The following is a 22,424-nucleotide window of genomic DNA, read 5'->3' as shown; positions in this document are numbered from 1 at the left end:
TAACAGTCAAGAGGAAAGTATATTTCTCATCAGTGCTCAGCAGAGAGACAAAGTAGCAGCTTATACTCAGAACTGAAACTTCTTTACATTAACTGACAATTAAAATACAATGCCATGACAGGGAAGTTAATGCATTTTTTATGAAGTTCCATAAAACAGTTCATCATTTTTTGACAAATTATTTATGGAAATCTACCTTGTCTGGGTTTTAAAAAAAATAAAAATAAAAATAAACAACCGACACACATAGCATGGGTGTCTAATTATGAAGACAAGCTTCCATGGCTGTACATTGCTTCCAAAGTAATCCCAAGCAAAGAAATTAAATTCAAGAGATCACTTAACATCAGCTTTGGAAACACTCCAAAATATATGCAACTGACCACTAAAACTAAAACCAAACCAACAAACACAACAAACAAAACAACAACAACAACAGCCAAACAAAAACAACAACAACAAAAAAGACCACCACCATGGGTGGGGGACGGGGGGGGGGGGGGGATGGGACCCAACCAAAAAAAAAAAAAAAACAAAAAACCAAAACAAACCAGCCAACCAATCAACCAAAACCAGATCCACTCAAACTTGTCAGATTGACTGCTGGTAAATGTAATGACATGTTCACTGAGTCAAAAAGAAAGTGACATTACTACCTAGCAGGCTAGAGACTTTTATAAAAATCTGCTAACATATGGAAGTCAGTCTTAAAAAAATATATAAAATTATTGGTTAATACCCAACAGGAGTTAAGAAATTGAGAGCTATAAGTGACCCATACTAGAAGGCTGCAAATCTTTTATATGAATACCCACAACTTCATGTTAAACAAAGAACTCTTACAGGCTTAAGTAAAACATATTTGAGTACCTAATGACACTTCTGAGGATAAAAATAGGAAGAAACTCTAATAGCCAAAACAACACTGTTAGAAGCAAAAATAAACACAATTGCATTAGCCTCATCCACATAATAAAGCTAGGATGTAAATGGCAGCTTAAGTAACAAAGAAAACATCCACTCAAGGAGAACACTGTTAAGCAACAGAACTGTAAAAAGTAAGCATACATGTTAAACACAGATGATTTTTTTCTTCCATTTTTAAAATTTATAGACTTCTTTAAGAATTCATTTTATATTGAAAAACTTAACTGAAACTCAGTTTTAATCTGATTTTGGTATGAACTATTGGAAGACTGCAAACACGAGCACAGATTAGTGGGCTGCTAAGCAGGAAACCAACTGCATTTCTGTGCCATGAAACAAACTTCAGTGAGCTCAGCGGTAGAGCTCTGAGGCCTTCATGAAGACAAGGTACTGCTCCTTATTTTGGGAAGGGAAAAGCCCCACAAAAAGAAAGTGGTAAATCTACAAGTGTCTTGGACAAATAAACTCCAATCTTACACTGCAAGAAGATTCATTTGTAGAAAGGAAGATTATCAGAAAGTGCTGTAGAAAGTGTTAAGACTTCTTCATAACAGATTATCTGTCTGAGGTAGTTTTCAACATCACATACTTAGAAATAAATAAACAGGGAAATCATGGTGGTGAAGTGGGTGGTAATGAAGTGGCACTGCTAGGAGGGCATCACTCAACAGCTACAGTTTCTCCTCATTGAGAAGGCGTTACTGAAAGCTCCACAGTTGGCATGAGGACACTGACCAAGTGCCAAAGCCAAATGAGTAAGGGAAGTGGACAGAAGACATTTTTCTCTGCCTGCAAACCAGTTGTCTGGAGATGTGTATGATAGACCAAGCTACTGAGTTACCTCCTCTTTTCAGACATGCCAGGCAGAACTGTGATTCACTGTTGTCAAATGAACATGAGACAAGAGCTCTAACAGCCTCTGCTGAAGACTCGGGGAAAAGGTGCACCTCCCAAGATCTTCTGCAAAGCCTAAAACTGCAGAGCAAACCCACCCACTCCGCCTAAGAGATTTACCATTCACACACAGATTTGTCAGCTTTAACCTGTACAAGCAGAACAAAATACTGGACTGGATTCACTGAGCACAGCATTGCAATAGTCTATGGAGACTGAAGCTCATGAGGAAGACAGGGCTTGCAAGTGACTCTCACTGCTACCAGCTCAAACTGTCCCATCAAAAGACCACTCCCAAAATATCCGGGGGGGGGGGGGGGGGGGGGGGGGGGGGGGGGGGGGGGGGGGGAGACACACCTGCAGATTGCATAGATGGTCCTAAATAAGGATGCAGACCAACAGCCCCCGTGCTGGAGCCAGGATCTTTTCTGGCCTGAAGTTTGAAAATACCAGGAGTCAGGCTAAAGCAGGAAATACAACTCCTCTCCAGACACATTACACATCCTGCTTGGCTTCCTTAACTTCATATTGCTATAGAGGTAGATCTGGTATTAATAATTTTTCTAGGCTTTGTGTTATTTTCCCCCTTAGATTTTTTCTATTATTATTTTTATATTTACTTTTTTTTTAAAAAGCTGCCAAGACAACAGACAGAAAAAAGAAAGATTATTTCCACACAGAAACTTTTAGCCTGCATGAAATGGAAGAATACTTCTTAGGATCCCTTAAGGCAAAAATCAGGAAAGTGGGCTAAAGAGAAGGCATACATGCATATCTCAGCATGTATTTCTGCTGATTAAAGAACACTCTTCATACTAGGAAAGGAGTTAAAAGTCCCTGATTCTTATACTAGTATATATCTCTCTATACTTACCCTAATACAGCTTTCCCTGAAGCTATGTTAGTACTCTCATTTGTGAGCATGCCAAGAGAAAATAATTTAGTTAACATCAGAATTAGTTACTGTTAACATCGGTCAACAGTTCTTAACAGGGGTTTGAATCATTACTCGGTGTCTTTTACTTCACCAGCAGAAGATTTGAAACAGGACAATTCTAAGAAGTGCTTCACAAGGTCAAACTACTTAAATAAACATGAGTTTGGAAAAAGCCAGTAAAAATAAGCTGAATTTTAGGAAATACTGACAGTCCATTTCAGACTGAATTCTTTCATTAAGAAATTTGGATCTAAGCAATTTGGTGAGTATTCAAGCGAAGATCTGATAATTGTTTTGGTATGCTTTCGTTTCAAGTTTTAGAAAGTTGTTTCTTTCTTGACTCTGTTTTCTTGGCCATCTAGATTTTTGATCATACTTGATCATAAGTGGCGTTTTGATGATAACATTTATTTGGAATCAATTGTATATCTGCTAGAAGCAGTAAGGATTTGTATAGGACCAAACAAAACCAGCTACACCATTCACAAGTCATATTACAGTATTAAGAAAACCACATATGATCTTGCATTTATTATGAAAATAAAAGTAAACCAAGCCTTGTTTGGCAAATGACACTGAAGATTAAGAAGTTGAAACATTTCACATCTTTTTTCATGTAGATCTAAAATAGACTATTTGGTTTTTTCTTCCAATTAACAGGTATAAAATATTACATTTCACTGCAAAGTACATATTTGCTCTCACAATTATTGTTACATTACTTATAGCTTCTGTATGACATGCAGAAGAAGTGTTAATTTGTCAAAAGGGGATCTAAAAATTAATGAAAGTCTGTAGAAGTGATTAATCAGACATACTGGAAAACCAAGAACATAATTTGATCAGATATTTTAGCCAAGAAAATAATTTTCTTTTACAATAGAATTCTGTTATGTGACTTTGAAAGCATTTAACTACACTGAGAAAATACCACCAATTTAGGAGAAAAGAAAAGCCCTCATGAGAAGAAATGAGTAAAGTCAACACAGCATGAAATTAGGAAAGCCGTAACAGTAATCAGTAGCAAACCCTCATACTATTGTGACTTCTGAAGTCAGCTTCTTTGTGTTTGTGTTGCATTTAAACATCTACTAGGCTTAAAAAAAAAAAAAATTACAAACACACTTCTCAAAGAACGTGACAGGAAAACAACAAACTTCTAAGTACATGGCAGCTACACAACCAACTATAGAGATGAGCTCACAATCCAAAACATGACTAAATACTTTTTGACTCTGAGTTGAAACGTTCAATATTAACAAAATTTTAGGTATATTTATAGGCCTCGTGGTTTTGACAGACTTCCCCTCTACCCCTTAGGATAATGCTATTACGGCTGAATTTCTTCTTCCTCCCAACTTTAGGGATGAAAGCTGCTTGCAGAAGACCAGACTTTCAGCTCAATGGTAATACACAAGTTCAGTTTCTGCAAAACCCCTAGCAGAGCAAAAAAAGAATCTGTGGACATAATATTGCTGACAAAAGCACTCCCTAGCAATTATTCCTTACAAAAATGCATCCCACTATTGCAGTGAAGATGGTATTCATAAGCAATTTCATATTTTGTTCAGCTACAAGACTTTTCCCCCAAACTGAGGAGCACCAGAAAAAACAGCAGTGCCCTGACACAAGCAAAGAGTTCAAAGCCTGTTTCACCTCTATTATATCAGCAGACTTCTTTTTCTGAAGGGCACAGTAGCCCACTGTCAGACCTTACCAAAGAGATGAATTGCTGCTGAAATTTGAAAAGCTCAATTAAAGGAAAATGCCCACACTAAAAGACAGACATAATGCACGTGGGGTGACTTTGGAGCTCAGACTAGTATACCACTTGACACCAAACAAAGCTACCTAACCCCAAAAAGCATAGATATATGTAAAAGCAGAATTTCTTCCTGTATTTCTGTAGTCAGAGACTGCATGGGATCACAAAGTTGCCAGTACTGATTCAATCGGAGTAAAAACTCCCAGGATAAATATATAGCAGATGGCTGGAACTGCAACATACATGCTGCATTCATTCACCCCTTTATTATTCATCCTGAAGTCCCTCTTGACTAAACTGTAATTTTCAGGAAATTGCAATGATAATTGTAGGCAAATGAACAAAAATTAAATCTAATGCAAATGAACTTCATCCATAAAATATGATTCATGTTGGAGCCCTGTATTTTTTAAAAACCAGAAAATGCAACAAATCTCTTTCTACATGCAGATAAGTGTAAATACACAAATATGCAAACACTACAATTTCACAAACATAAAAGCTCATGATGGTGGCTCTGCACATAATAGGGTCCATCACTTGCATCCTACTCTTCTCAAAAATCACTCCGTCTGCTCATAGAACTATAATTAGGAGCTGGAGGTTTGTTACTGTGTCACTTGAATGAAATGATCCTGCAATGAGGCTTACAAAAAGGAACGTGACTTGTAGAGTGAAAAAGGCCTTAAGCAACCAACCTTCAGTGGACTTCATAGCCAGCAAAACACTGTTTCACAGGACTGAAGTGTCATGATATCTGCAAACAGAAACTTGTTTAAAACTAAGTATGTGTTAAAGTGTACTGGAAGTATGGTTATATGTAAGAAAACAGTTTCAATCTGGTTGGAAAGTTTCCTTTTATGGAGCACAGAAGACAAACAGCTTTTGTACAGGGATACTGTTAAGTCACTCAAATTTAATTGCATGTGAACTACATCTGTGGAAATTTAAAAGCAGAATTATTGTTCAAAAGGGAAGAAAATATTTTAAGAAATGGAAATACAGTCTAGTAGCTGGAAAACAAAAATGTTGCAAACACAAATAGTAGTATTTTATAATGATATTTGTTGAAATGCAGACAGATATAAAAGGGTTCCTTCTCTTATAAATATTTTTTCTTGGGCCAACATATTATAGTGGCTTATTTTGATAGTAATGCTATGTATATACAGGACATATTACAGTCTAATAAAAACAGAAATAGAAAGAGGCTAGTAAATCACTCAAGTCTGTCACTCTGCCTGTGTGCAGGGTACCTATTCTCTTTGGCACACTTTGAAGTGTCCTATTTATTCAAGGAAAAGATTATGCAAAAGCCTGAAATGTATCAAACACTGGGATGCGCACACACACCCCCCACACACACCCCAAGCCTTGTTGCAAAGTCTCAGTTTGCGGAGAACCCAATGCTTATCTAACCTCAGTCATTTTAGCAGGCACAGAAATTGATCATTATTATCACTGTAGATAACTTCAGGTTTGCTCATTCACCCTTCCCACCAAAATGTTCAGTCCTTTCTGTGCTACAGAACTGCTTCTTTAAACAGTTGCTTGAATTAACACAGTAAGATTGAGGAAAAATCAGCTCCTTTCAAATCAGATTCTAAACTGAGACAGGATCATGAAGCAGCATAGTCAGAAAACAAACTGCACTTAACTTACTACAGACCTATCTTCCAAATGAAATAATCAATCAAAAAGAAAATAGGGAAAAAGCTGTACAAAACATTGCTGATTCTCTTTGAATGTATTTTATAGATTAGCCATAGACAGAATATGACATGGAACACTAAACCAATCTTACTTTTTCAAGAAATCACAGAATTACCTTCTGCTTCTAGCAAGCATTTACTTTATATTATAGTTTTGGCTACCTGTATTAAAGGGAAGCATACAAAGGTCTAGAACCAGTCTAACTAGAAGTAGGCGGGTGTCAACAAGAGCTTTATCTTTATACCACCACCAAACCCAATTCCAGAAACCTGTTTCAAATTATCATTACCTATATCGGCTGGATTGTTAACAATGGAAAAGAGATAGAAGAGAGACGTTATCATAAGTGCAGAAGACTCACCTGGATATGATCAAGTGACACTGTAAAAACATGGACCTCTGCTTGTGAATTCATACTGTCAGATAGTCAGACAACATTTTCATGAGTGCTTGAAATACAAACCTACATAGTGTACTTTTTCATGGCACAAACTTCCAGACATTCCCTTCTCAGTAAATTGTATGGGAATATGAGAACCACAACCGTATTTCAGAATTCAGGACCTGAATCACGCACCGTATTATTCTCCAGGGGCAACACTGGCTGAGAAAACCACACTCAGTTCTCCAACAGCTTAAGCTAGTGCCCAAATTTGTGAATTACTTGTGATATGAAGGATGTTTCACAACAATTATATTAGTTCCCTAATTATTTATGCCCTGCCAAAACTTCTTCCAATAGGACAGAGGTTCAAGACCGAATATTCTGGAAGCTTAAGTGGTTACTCATTTTATTGGCCACAACAAGAACAAAAAAATAATTATATGTCCAACAGTTTTACAGGTGCTCAGGCACAAGCAATTCCCAATAATGTAAATTATAACTGTTTATACAGCTTGATTCAAAGGAGCTGTAAGTCTGCAATTCTCAGCAGCATTGGCAAGAAATTGCTCCTGCCAAAATCACCAGAATTTCTCTGCTTTCTTCTGAGATATCACTTTCTCAACCAAAGCAGCACTGTACTAGATGCTTTCCAGACTACTGGAGAGCTATTATTCTATATTTATTCTGCGGTACTGCCATGAAACTCTAACCAAGACTGTGATTTCCTGTACTAAGTGCTACATAACAAAAGGCAAAGTCCCTTTCCTGAGAATTTTTGCAGTATTCTGTAAATCATGGAGAAATCCACCCAATGCATGAGAATCTTAGCCATGCTCTTATTCATCACCATAGGCTACATTCATTTACAGGCAAATCCAGACTTGCAGAGACCTGCAAATAACTAATCACACAAAACACTTTGTCCAAGTTTCTGTGCAGATCTGCCCTGCTACTGCTGAAGTCCCCAAAGCATTCCAGTTTTCCCGCCAAAGTTTGCAAGGCCTTCCACATATCAATAATTTCTAGCCCTCTTAGGATCCAAAAATCCCTAAAACAGTCTAAGATAGCCTCAGTTCTGAAGCAAGCGCTCCGAAGACAGCTAAATCCCCACACTTCTCAGACTCTGAAGGAGGTTGTATTCATCTGACATGTATGCCCAAAGGTGGCCAGGGTAAATAAGGAACGCATATGTCTCTGTCCTGCTGAGCCCAACTTTCAGCTTGGATCTAGCAGGCAAAGGTACAGTTCTCCATTCTGCCTGACGTGGAACATATGCACTGGAAATGCTACAGAATTTATGATTCTGCATAGAAATGAGGGTTCTGCTCATTGCTTTTCCCACAGAGCAGGAAGCAATCTAAAAATAGAACAACCAAGTAAATCGTACAGATTGGTTTTGGCAAGTACGGGCTTAACCCCACCAAGGCTTTGTAGGAGAACTACAAGACAGGAGGAAACAGCCATCACATTAAGCAAGGCAGATGGAGAGACCCAGGAAGAAAGGTCATGCAAGGGGAGAAAGTTAATCTGCCAATAAAATTTAAATCCAAAAAAAGGGCTTGTACGTAAGCAAGCAAAGAGTATCTTAAACAATTCTCTATAATTCTTACCTTTTCTCTCCCCTCCCTCTTACGCAGCCCAATATTGGAGTACTTCAGTATAGTCCTGTGTCTTGGATAGCAGCCATTCATCTACACTGACAGTCCTCAAAACAAGCCAGTACACCTCTCAAAACACAAATGCAGGGTATTTGGACAACGTCCTGATGTCCTTTTGCCGGTCAATACTTGCATGACTGACAATAGTGACTCTTTCACAATTTCCTGTTGTCAGACTGGATTGAACAACTAAATGAAATGTTACTACTGCTAACAGAGAGACAGAATAAAGAACGTGGGAGAGCACACTTCTGAAATATTCCTTTTTGTAGAAGGCAAGAACTAAAGCCATACACTTTTTAAGCTCTCAATACCAAAAAATGCATGAAACTTAGAAGTGTCAGTACCTGATTACTGCCAGCTGACATCTCCTTATGAAACAGTGCTTCAAGACAGCGAAATGGAAGACACACTGATCTTCACAGTTGCTGTGGGTGCTGCTTCTGTGCCAAAATCCATTCCCAACACTGCCTACATGAATGCTGCTTCATCCTATGCTTTTTCCATCAATGGCCTATTTCATAAAAGTCTTATTACCTCATAGCTTCTTTTTTTAAAATCTGGTTATAGTCCCCAAAATAAACTGGACACAAACAGATAAATTACCCTGAAATACTGCATTTACCCAAATCCAAGACAACCCCAAATTTAAAACACGACTCTAAGCTCTCACAGATTCTTTCAAAAAGTACTTCCTAAAGCTAGAGTCTAACAATACAGCTCTCGTATTCTGTAATATGGAAGGCATCTAAATAGGAGAAGGAAAAAATCCACTTTTTAAAGATCTTTTTCTGTAATCACGTAATTTTAACAAAGGAAACAAGCAATTATGTTTTAACTACAGTGCATCTCTAGGAAGAGCTACTTTTTCTCTTTCCATACCTCTGAAAAACCAACTAATTTCTTTTCCTTGTAGCATTGCTGTCCACATACAACAAGAATAAACACCACGTTTTACTGGATTCCCTCTGTTTCAGATGCAGATCCTTTTTAAATTAAGTGAGAAGAAGCAGTTGCCTCAATTTATAGGCATATAAATAATTTCATAATATTATAACACCATCTGAACCAGACGCAACAGCTCAGAAATAGCACTGTGAAAACCTGAAATATAAAAATACATTTGATTGGGCAAAATAACTACCTCAGATTTCCCTGCACTTGCTGCCAGGCAAGAGGAGGTATGAGAGCACTGGGCTGTGACAAACAGCACCTAAGGTAAAGCAACAACTTGTTTACACGTCAACATCAGAAGTGACCTTCTGTTGTTAAATACTCAGAAATAAATAAAAAGAAATAAAACCTAGTTTGGATAAGTAAGGCTCACAAGCTAGCTGGTTAACAGTCCACAACGTGGATTCATGACCCATATTTAAAAAGGTTGCAACTAACCTTTTTTCACTTCAGATTGCAGTGTGGAGGTACACAACGAGACAAGCAGAGCTGCAAGGTGAAGAAGAAAGCCGTTCCTGCCGCCATTACGTGCAGCAGGGCCGCCCGGCCCGCGCTGACGGCCCTCCGACTTGCACATGCCCTGAGGGAGCTACGGAGATGGCCAGCAGGACATCTGTGGCTCTCCTGAAAGCTCTCCACATGTCTCCATAATTTGGTGAGGGGAGAAACTGTACATTATCATACACACTGTCATTGGTGAAGGCGTTATAAATCTCTAAGCTGTCACATCTGTATCAACCCCTGGCAAGATGCAGGCTGAAAACATGGAGAACAGTGACGCTGAGGCCAGGCATGGTCCCCTGGGCATGATCCCCTGGGCTCATCACACCGACAGCTCCACTGATCCCCAAGGATCACCAGGGGCAAGGAGGGAATGCTGCCAGGGCAGCTACTGCCCAAGGTGGCCCTATCCAGGCCCCAGGTCCCAGCCTGCCCCAAGCTCCCAGCCCTGCTAAGCAACCTGCTTCAACTTGTCCCTGTGTCCGCCCTGTCAGCTTGCCAAGCCCTAGTCTTTGGCTGCTCCTTTCAGAGACACAGCTTCTGAGGAACAACTGGATGCTGAAGGTGGACACAGTGGAGCAGAGGCCTGACTGCCACCTGCCACTACCCAGCATGGGGAGGACAAACAAGGGGATAATGCACATCGCTGGCAAAAATCGCTTCTTCCACTCCGTGCCACCACCAGCCACCTGAAGGACTTCTTTGCCAAAATAAAAAAGGGTCATTACTGAAGTATGCTTGACAAGAGGAGAAGAGAATGAGAGGCGGTATTTTCCCCTGTGAAAGCCTTTCTGCAAGGCACAGGGGTAGCGGCAGAGGACGGGGCAGGGGGTCAACCATCTCTTCAAGCTCTGTTTCTATTTCCTTCATCAGCCCACAGAGCGCCTCCTGGCCATCACATCTGTTCCCATTTCATCTCTACTTTCTGTCTGCCATTTATTTACCTCCTACTTGTTTGTTTGTCTGACACAATGATAAAACCCAGATTTAGGTTTCCAGCATTGACTGCAATTTTCCTCCTGTTGTGCAGCATCCTGAAGGGCTCTTGTGCTGCAGTTGGGCTTCCTCCTCTTCCTAGCTGCAAGAAGGCAGGCACTTGCTGTGCTTCCCCATGGTCCCGAAGAAAAGCAACAGGAATTAATTCCATTCACTCTGTTGAGTCCCGATTTCTATCCTATAAATGAATTCACAGTAAAGTTACACCTTACTGTGATGGCTTGGTGACTGTAACAGCAATGAAAATCCCCACTTTTTAAATGGTGCAAAAACCCACTAAATCAATATCTGAACTGACCAAAATGCAAAAGAACTTTTAAGGAAAAAAAAAAAAAAAGCAACTATCCTTCTTATAGTCAAGATCTGAGTCATTTACATTGGGGGAATAAAAAAAAAAAAGGGGGTGGGTGGGAATTTGATTAAGGGGAAAAGAGCATTTATTACTAATAAAAACATCTCTCCAGATGGAAGTGTCTCAGATAGATAGCACGTGAATGTAAATCAATTACATCCAAACTAGAATAAATCTTTTCTTTAGGTGGGTTTTGTTCATTTGCTCTGTTCTTTTATTTTTTGTTGGTTTTGTGTTGCATTTCTTGGGGTACTTTTTAACCATAAAGAATCCCTGCCTTTTATTTGATTTACTTACTTTTCTAATGTTTGGGCATTCAGCCCAATGTAAGCTACAAAGCTGACTGAGGCATACTCAGTGACAGCAGAGCTTTATCATTTCCTCACCGTGAGGAATAAACAATGTAGCCTTTATAGTAATAGATATTCAGAGGGTTATTTGGTCAGCCTGACAAATGCCACAAAAAAAAGTAGCTAAGAATAATCAATCACTTGGACCATATTGAAACCTGTAACCATAACTATGTTCAAAAGCAAAAATGCGGACAAAGTTGTAGTCACACAGGTTTAGCTTACAACATGTGGACCAAATGTTTGGTACATAAACAACTTTAATTCCATGTAAATGAAGTTAATCACATGCTGACAGGACTATCTGTTAATTTCCTATTTGTGTGTGTTAGTCCCCCTCCGCCCCCCCCGCCCCCAAGTGTTTAAAATTGTTATCTTAAGAATCCAGACATTTAGTTACAGGAAATAAAAGCAGTGTAATTGGAAGATTAAATTATACATAAAAAAGTACTATTGAGGACCCTCAACCTCCAAAAGGCTGAAATCAGGAGAGCATTTCTAATATGAACTACAGGGCATACAAAAAAAAAAAAGATTCCAATTTCTGCCAATAAATTTCATCTGCAACTGCTATTAAAACAAAAACGTGCAATAACAGGTGTAGATATAAATTTCACATTCAGATATTTGTGTGCCTCAGTGCTTAAGACAGATGCATTGGATGGGCAAACACATGCTTTCTGACCTGCCCCAAGTCACTTGCTCTTAGTTCTGAAAAGGCACTGAAAAACCAGGGCAGATCACCTGCCAACCAAAATCCAGACCCTCAACAGACTTTTCTACAGTAAGAAGGAAGTGGCTCATGACAGGCAATTCTGTTACCCAATATAGAAAACCAAGACAGGTTACAGTTTTTCTTCAGCGAGTTATGCAGTTAGAAATGGAGACTCTCAAGCAATAAGATAAATAAAATAGAGTCCATCAGAACTATCCAGTAAACACTCTGAATGTCTCCAAAGGCGCAAGTATTGCTTTGGAATTGTCAGCTGTCAGAGCATTAAAGTGTGAATTTGGGCCCAAAGAACAGCCACAAGTTCTTTAAAATTCAAGTATTTACAAAAAAAAACTTTTCAGAACAAACTTGCCTTGAACAGAGTGATGTTTATCTTACATTACCTACATACAAACACTCCTAGATATCTCTAGAACACAGTCATGTGCTTGGAAATTTAACACCAATAATCTTTTGAATGGATAAACAATCTTCTGCTGCCCCTTAGCTCTCTTGTAATAGGTTACAATAAATCATGAAAATAATCCATTTCATACTTTTTAAAGTCAATGCTGTATTCTCAACTGAAGTATGTAGCAATTAGTACATACTAATGTACACATAATTTAGGGCTCTCAGATTAACCCTTCAGTATTTTCTATTCCTCCAACAGTAGAAATAGTGACTAGAATTCAGATGTATATATTAAGAGGGTTTTGATGAACCTGTGGTCCTATGTTGGAATGGTGGTGGTGATGGGGTTTTGTTTGGTGTGGGGCTGGGTGTTTTGTTTTAAATAAAACCAGAAGACCAGGGAGAAGGAGTAAACCCAAACAAACTTTAGGTCCTTGCAAGTGTGGTCTGCATGTATATTCAATAATTAAATTCAAAGACAGTTCCCATTTATTTAAAGATAAGACATAGTTCAACACACCACTTTATAGAGATATAATAACCAGTGGCTGCTGAATCTTTTTTTTTTTAATTTAGCTTCAAATTTTGATATAACTGATTACTATTCATTTAATTAAAACGTGGGATATTTCTGTGATAAGCAATCTTTTTTGTAGGTTTTTAATGGTGAGCATCTGTGCTGAAAGCAACAGATCTATATACATTACCTCTCTTGCAAAAATAAACAAAGATATTTTAAATCTAGTCAGTGTATTAATGTTTGAATTGAAAACACAAGCAATAAAAATAACATGGGTGAATTGTTTGTTACCGCAGTCACCTGGGCCAATAGTTCAGCCCATTACTACTTCCACTGCACAAAATTAAGTACACTGTATTGCAATTCTCTGTTAAGACCTCTCAGACAGATTTTGAATAGTTTGCAACCATGTGTGCAACAGGAATAGCTGGCATTTGAAAGACACTCATCACAGAACATGTTTTTTTCATTAGATAAAATTTTCTGCTTAATTGATCTTCTATAGTTTATATGAAACCTAAGAAATGGAATCTTGTATCCTTGAAACATCTGCATTGCTTTAAAATTTAAAGTTGGTATGCAGTCCAGTGAGTCATTAAGTCACAAATGAAGTTGAACCTTATTCACTATATATAAACTGCATCCAGATCATTTTTGTTCTGCCCATTCACATTTCTTTCCAATTATCTTTAATTCTGAAAACAGACATTTTAATCAAGGGTTGAGGAACTCTCCTTTACCCAACACCAGACATCACAATTCTTCCTGACAGAGGTATAGAAAATAGGTATTGATGTAATTTGTCACTGATCACAGTCAACAGATTGTTGAATGCCTCAGGAATTTTTCTAAAGTTTTTGCAATTGTCTGTAACTATCTGGTAGTGAAAGTAAAAACGATGCCATGGCCAAAAAAACATAACAATGCCAAGAGGAAAAAAAAAAAAAAAAAGGCCTGAATATGTTTAACAACTGAAGTCCTTGGCAACTTTGAAAGAAACTGTGCAAGACATCTTGTGCCATGATGAGATGAAATAACCAGTCGCATGTCTTGCCAAGCTCTGTATTACACTCCTCTTCTGGAGCTGAGATGGGCAAAGGCTGCGTCACCCCGAGGGGTCTTATCTCCAGCCCAGGAGAAGCAGAGGAGCTTCCATAAATGGAAGATATTTCTATGAGTAGTTGTTAATGATAACTAACCTGTTTGTGGATAATTCTTCTAACATAATTCCACTCACCACAAAGTTTTGGAAAAGAAAAAGACCAGTCCAAAGTACATGTGAGTACAGAAATTTTACACTTCTGCCGACCAAAAGAGCTTTAGCTGTTCCTGTTCAGGTCCTTGGCATATACTTTAAGTTTCACATATTGTTTTGATAAAGACAAAACTTGTGTGCCTCCTCATTTCAAGTAACCCTTAATACATCTTTCACCTTTCTGACAATAGTATGAAAAGAACTCCTGTGATAATAATATACTTATTTCTGAATAAGCATGATCAAGAAGATTATTAAAGACCTGTTATGTCCTATTCAGGAAGCAGAAATCAATCTGAAGTAAGTGACCTTTCAGGGAAAAAAAAAAAAAAAAAAAAAAAAGAAGAAAAAAGAAAAAAAAAAAAGAAAAGAACTTTTTTTTAAAAATTCAAGATTTACATTACAAAGTAAGGAGACGGGTTACAAATGTGATGCGTCAAGAATCCTGAAGAGTTATTTCAAATGCTTCTTCATTCTAGCAGTCAAACTTAAAATGTCAAAGCTGAACATGATTTTCCACACCAAGCAGGTTTTTCTCCCCTGGCTCATTATTTGATACATTAGTACACAATATAGGTAGGCACGGAAAGGTGACTTACAAGCATTTATGAAACCATCATGGTTTCACAAAATTTCTAGATAAGGCAATGATCTTGTAAAAAGTAATCTCTTGAGAAACAAAAACCACACTAAGCATCCTTTCCTTTGGGCATCTATAACAATTGATTATTTTTAATCATGGCAGCGGAGAAAGTCTAAATTGCAGCAGAAGGTTACAAGAAAAACACTGGGAACATTATGTGTCAAAGTACCCCATTTCTTCTACATTCATGTGAAAGTGTGTTACGATGAGGAGTGGCAGGGAATCCCAAGATCTGATGCTAGTACATTGGCCTTTTACCGCACCACAACCAAAAAATGTGACCAAGTAAAGTTAGATCCCCCTAATGAATATAAACTAATTGTCCAGATAATGAAGGCCATGTTCTTCTACTGAGTAATATATGTAATTTGAAACTAATAGCCTTGTTTCCTATACTTGTGTTTCACATTGAACCAAGATATTAACAAAGATTCATATAATTCAAGGCTGTGAAAGGCCAGATCAGGTCCTCTAGTCTGGCTTGGTGTATAATGGCCCACATAAGGTGGGTCACCACAGCTGATCTGGGACTGAAGTCAACAACTTGTGACAGACTAGCACAGACCTTTGAAAAATGTATCCAACTCTGACCCAACCAAGAGACACAGACACAGATGTTCATTTCACTTCCATGGTTTACTTTATTGACAAGGGCGAAATTTAAATGAAATGCAGAAGTCATAAGAATTCAGTCCTCAGGCACTGAAAAGAAATCTAAGAAACTGTTTGGGAAACTATTCTCCTGAAACAAATGCAATTTTCATGAAGTAAAATGAGAAGACAGTATTTGTTATTAGGAACTTTGGCCTATCTTGCCCTTATCCTTAGAATACACAAAGAAGCAGATGCATTCAACCAACAGCATCATCAACTTTGGACACGAGAGTAAATATGCTATACACTTCTGAAGGGACTCAGTGGTTTCTCTCCCTTGGAGGAGCTCAGCTCTGCAGCATAAGACGACATTTTCATTTCAAATCAGTATGCCTGACTTACACTTTTCATACCTTAGGTATTGTAAAAAGCAGAAATCATCACGAACAATATCTGCCCTCAAATTATTAATTGCAATCATATATTAATTTTCTAATATTGCTCCAAATAAAGTGTGAATACATTTTGCATTAATCTATTTCTGAAAAATAGCTTGTGAATAATTCATTCACTAATTCCTCCAATCAGTCAGAGAATTATTTAAATACATCTTACTAGTGTTGGACTGACTCTGTTCATTATTGCTTCACTGAATTCCATGTAACAAAAAATGCCAAAACTGCTCCAAATTCTGCTACTATTAGCAACTAAAATTATTCGTGCACCAGAATTTCCTACTCAAGAGGAAAATAAAATATTCACACTGGCTACATAAAAATTCCCTACTACTACCCAAATATATATACAAAAATAAACAAATACCTGTATCTTGGGAAAAATCGGAGGTCTCCTGAGAGATTTAAGGATGCAAACTCAGTGGGTGAGATGTGCATCCCAAATCCATTTTCATCCAAACAAACCCCAAGCTTTTGTACGCACATCTTCTGACAGTGGTTTTGAAATTTACCCCTTGGAGCAGACCTGGCAGCAGCTGAAAATGGTAAGTGTTCCAAATCCATTTCATTTAATCACAACCGTGACCTCCCTGCCTCTGTCCTCCAGGAAAGATTCTGAGGCACACGCCATGTGAGGAAAACTGAAACCAAACTGGTTATTCATTTGTGTTATCATCATTCCCTCCTGGATTAAATAAGAGGCTTCTATTACATGGCAGACTTCTGCTTCACTAAATCCTGGTTGGTTTTTTTACTTTGCTTTTTCAGATTCATTTTTATCCTTCTTTCCCCTCTCTTGTGCAAGTCTTATTGTCTTCCTTTTCAACTGCAATTATCACTTTTCAATACTAATCCTTTCCCAAGCAGCCCAGATTTTCACCCCTTTGTACTGAACCAGATTCCTCAACATTTGATCCAGTAACTGGCTTATTTTACCCTCTAATCCCTCATTTGCCACCTCTGCATACAACCTGAATCTTTCCCTGCCTAAACAAACCATTTTCCACTCTCATTACCCCTTCCTTTGTATTTCTTACCTCATTTTTCTAGTGCATAGGATTACCAATCCATTTTCTGTCTAATAAACCTTGTTCTTTTCTTGTTTTACTTCTAATCTTATTTTCTCAAAATATATTTTAAACCTTCCCCCCCCCCCCCTTAACTTACGTTTAATGCTTAGACTTCAGCTGAATACTTTGAGCTGCTGCTTTGTATGGTGTAACAGAGAAAATCAATGAGAATCACAAAGCGTACCAAAATACCCAAACCAGAAGCATAAAAGATTTGTTCCAATAGGTTGTATGCTCACATATCGTGTAGTTAAGCTATACTATTACCCTGTTGAGTTCTGATGAACCTCCGTCTGTAGCAGTGCCCAAAACAGAAGACGACTTCCATCCTACTGGGCTGTATAAGCATAGAGAGGAGGGGAGTTTTTAATGCCTCACATTGAGTTAAAATTACCAGTTATTTGTAAGGGTAGAACCGCTTTATTTTGCAAACAACAGCATTTGCATTAGCCAGCATCACCAGACACAGACAGTCTGAGTCCTAGCAGAGCCAAGTTTATTAAACTCCAAAGACAGCTTGATGTGTTCCTTTAGACTTCACTGATACTCCTCCCTAAATACAGCTTCTGTTTGAATGAAAAACAGAAAAAAAGATGTCAAGAGAGAACATAGAGAACAGTTCAATCAGAAAAAGCAGCATTTCTTTCTTTAATTGTAATAAAGATTTTATACAGAGATTATCTTTTATAGAGACAGAAGAGCTTTGTCCACTTCCCTGGCACCAATAGCTTTAATTAGACAGCAAAGACTCTCCACCTTTATGCAGAGAGCCACAGGCAGGCGACATGCCAGGGCATTCACATGCCAGATCCCACTGTCTGGGCAAACAGTTCACGGAGTATCATTTTTGCCTACACAAGCTGGAGGGCCTGGGGCCACGGGGCACTGCTGCAAGCTGCACACTCCCGACATGACCCTCCAAGACAGAGCCAGCGTGCAGAACCAGGCTCCCATGCCCCAGGAGCTGGCATGAGAGCTGGCTTTTCTACTCAGCTCCTCCACAGACAGTCCTTTTTGTGAGTGACAGAGCTAACACATCCTCAGTTCCCTCAAGAATACTGTCAGTGTTTCCCTGTATATTTATACCCTAAATATTTCCAGTTTACACAAGATATAAATAGGCATGGCTGTAGAAGGACTCCAGTTCAGTTTTAGGTTTGCGACATCTGGCTCAACCAGAAGTATATACCACCAGACAGATATTTCTTCAAAGATGAGTCTTTAAAAGTGAGCAATATATACAGTATATACACTGTACTTGGATTACATTCTTTCAGAACATCTGCAGTGATACAAACATCCCAAAAGCAGAACAGATTGCAAGGATTTAAACCTGCCTTACTGTTAGTTTTATGCTTTTACAGTTTCATGCAAAAAGCTATGAATAACCAAAACCACTCGGGTAACAGAGGTTAATAGGAATGATTTGCCATGCACTTCCATAATGCTGAAATGATAGATTTTTTTCTTTCAGAAATGTAAGGATTACTATCAGATGTCTAGAGGGCAAGCACCAAGGAATAGAAGCATATGAACCCTTATCAGACTATCTTTAATGTGCAGTATTGTTAGAAATAATGTAATTAAGGATAGTAATATGGATTTCTCAAATAAATTATGCTAATTATATTTTCATTAAAATTTATAATTAAATATTCAATTATAAGAATCACAAAGGAGATTCAACAATTACATGGCATGTCTTTGTCATGGTGAATATGTTTTAAATTAACATAGCAGCTCATTAAAACCAGCTGATTTTATGGAACTACATATGACAGTTTTACTATGTACTTCTACTGACATTGAAGTAAAAATCAATGTACGCTTCTGTAAAGGGAGACACTTTCACCTCACTTACTTAATCTGACATGCTTTGTTAAACTGAAGTAACTATGTTCAAATGTATGAAAATGGGAAAGTCATCTTCCTTTTGTACCACTTTTTATTCAGCTTTTGTCCATGGAGCTCATTACAGTGCAGCTTCACAAACACTTTTACGCTGCCAGTGCATAAACGGCAAACTTCTGTGAGGAGTGGCCCAGGGCAAGCAGGAACTTCTTACAATACCTTCATCATCAAACCCTGAGATTCTTCTGTGCTACCTAACCTGCACACCTCGCTGTTCAGGGAAATTCACCAAAATCTGCTCTGAAACATGTTTGTCTAAATATCACTTGTTTGTTAAGAACTACTTGGGACCTAAGCACGTATGGTAAGTGGTTTCAGAATAAACAGGTATTACGCATAGAGTTCAAATTTAGGCTGGAAATAAAACCCTTGCTTTCCCACTTTTAAATGAAAGGAGTCCAAGCAAGCTGCAGGTGGCTCAGAGTTTATCCTATTAATTTCCTTCTCCCATCCCTAGTATATTACAAATAAGCATGTTACCACATGTTTTTTAAACCATATTAAACAGAATGGAAAGAAAACTGAAGCTTATTAAAAAACAAAAAAAAAAACCAAAAACAAAACAAAACAAAAAAAACCAAAACCACCAAACACTACATTAGGGCATTATCACTTACTAAAATTCTCTTTTATAAGGTAGGAGAACTTTGATATTAAAAGCAAGAGTGAATGCAAGCTAGTTTTTGGCTAGTTTATAACCAGTTAAACTAATTTTTTGAATGTTAAAGTAGTGTATTTACAGAAAACCCTAAAGCTTTAGTTCAACCAGAATTTCAGGTATAAATCAACTCTGAAAATGAAGATAACTTGAAATCGGTAATGAAGTCTTTGTTTACTTTGGGTAAGGTCATCTACAAACTGTAGACTTCACTCAATCAAACATCTTATTTTCTTCCTGCAAATTCTGAATGTTTCTATTCAATGTTTTTAAGCAAAGGTAACATTTCACTTAATGCAGGTGAATTCTATTTACAAGATAAAGGAAAACTTGAAAATAATTCAATTCATACAGCCTAGTTTAATTAAACAGCCTCTAAACCCCATCTATCTAGATGCTTTCTAATAGGTAAGACATCAGTTGTTTGAAGTAGACTCCTGTCTACTTTAAGATTATATGGTCTTAAATAACGATCAAGTCCTCATACCCATTATTATCATTAAGAAAAGCACCACAGTTAGTAATATTATAATCAAATTAACATTACATTGTACGCAAAGATAACATCACAATTTTATTAGGGATGTAATAAAGCCATACATTTGGACCCACTACGAGAACAACACAAGCCCTTCAGGACTCTAAACTTAGAGCACTTGCAGTTGTATCTGGCTATGCTGTGTTATCAGCATTAGCATCTTCCAGTACTCCTTTGAAAACAGAAGCTTCCAACTTAAGAAACGACAAACAGCACTGACTATAACTTCCTCACAGTTCAAGCTGTTGCTTCTGTCATGGTACCTTCTTTAATTGGCTGCCAAATACATTATTTCACCTCATCTTAAGTGACCTTGAAGCAAACTGTCACTAAGTTCTCCCCACAGGAGAGAAATTTGAATATTGTGCAAAGACCTGGCAAGCCTTTTCACACTGCAGGCGATACTGGCCTCTGCCTTTCAGCAGCTAGGGTTCCATGCCCTCAGATGTCATATCCCATAGCTAAGCTACCCCCATTTCTCACCTTTTGAATGTTGTTTTCGGGAGGTGTCCTATAGCTTTGTTCACAGACATCAGATTTTATTTTTTTTTTCCTCCCTGGTCATATCAACTATAGCAGAACTTGTCATATACTTTGAGGTTAAGAGGAAATTAAGCATACTGGAGAACAAGGGGTTTTACCTGTCCTAATACTGCAAAGTCAGTGGTTTTGTGCTTTAAGCTAGGGAAAAATCCAACATCTAATCAATAGCTGCAGAAGTAACTCATTGAGCCTTTAAGATCTTCAACACTTGGAAACTGCTTAGAGAAATCTAGGGAAGATGTTAACAAAGCCCTTTTAAAAGGCAGGCCATCAACCAGAAAAAAGGAAATCCAGTTGGTGGAGCTACCTGGGAAGTTTAAGACAAGAGGGTTCCCCTTTTCAGATTCACCAGAAATGTGCATTATTTATTTCTTCCACAATGTCTTTTCCCATACAGTTTTTGTTGGCCTTCCTTATATCTCATCTGAGTGACACATTTGAAGAGAAAGTTAGAACTGCCCCTTTCCCAAGTTGGCCACTGTGTTTTACCTATGCACTTGGACATGAAGTTAGATAAAGAAAATCTTTACAGGGAAGGTTATTTAACAAATATGTTGTCAGGCCCTATCAGGTCACTTTGTTCTTTCACTTCATAACGCACCCTGGTCTCTAGGTGGTACGAATATTTGCTAGTCAACACATTAAAGTAAATCATTCACAATGAACCATTTGCCAAGACTGACCTTTTCACAGATGCTCTCCCACCCCCACAACACCCCCAATATGTTTGTAAGTCAAATGTGAAGTTGCATTAGCAGTAACTCAATGAGCTAATGCATCATAATATGTGTTCTGGATTGTAAGTCTTCCTTAAAGCAAAAAGAAATATCCAGATACTAAAAACAAAAATAAATAAGGAAAGACTCACTACACACCATTGTGTAGGAAACAGGAACTTCCAAGCACTGTCTTCTTCAGAGCTGTTCAGCACTATCCATTAAAGGATTTGGTGAAATTTGGTGTTAACCCCTTCCCATTAATTTAGAGCATGGGTGTATGGGTGCGGGTGGGTGTAAGCTATGAAAAATAAGTCTGTTCAGCAGTGATTCAAAAAGCTGAGTGCAGAGAAGGTTAGGAAAGGGTGTTACCTTCACCTGGTAGAAGTACTCCCCTCATTCCCAGTTCTTTCCAAGTACAATATTTTCAAAAAACTCAGTGTCCTGCAGACAAATGAGATCACACACATGGACTGTGAAACCATCTAGTTTTACCTCTGGCAACAGCAGCAGTTTGCTGTCATTCGGGTTCACAATAAGCACCGACTAGAATGTTGCCCGGAGGATGAAAAGGCTCAGTGTTCTCAGGCTCAGGCCAGCGTGGGCTGGGAATCTGACGAACTAGAAGGTCTCTCAGAAATATGCCTATTATCTGCCTAACAATTACAAGTACTGAACAACAATGCCACACATTTCTTATTCTAAGGCTGAGAGCTTTTCACAGCCACCTGCCCGACACTACCTTACTAATGACTGCAAAATGATACGGTATGAGAGAGCACACCTTGTGCCCTTCTTTCATCCTCACTGCTCTCTCCAGGAACATACTAGTCACAGCAAGAGAATATAAGGCCAAGAAGGACAACTACACTTCTGACTTACAAACTCTTTTCCTGCTCTTTTGGATAATGATACCTGGGAATAGCTCCATCGCTTGTTGACAAACTAGATCAAGAGGGGTCA

Source organism: Falco naumanni, chromosome 5 (genome assembly GCF_017639655.2).
Source record: "Falco naumanni isolate bFalNau1 chromosome 5, bFalNau1.pat, whole genome shotgun sequence".
In the NCBI taxonomy this organism is placed as follows: domain Eukaryota; kingdom Metazoa; phylum Chordata; class Aves; order Falconiformes; family Falconidae; genus Falco; species Falco naumanni.
Note: the sequence above shows the minus strand (reverse complement) of the source record.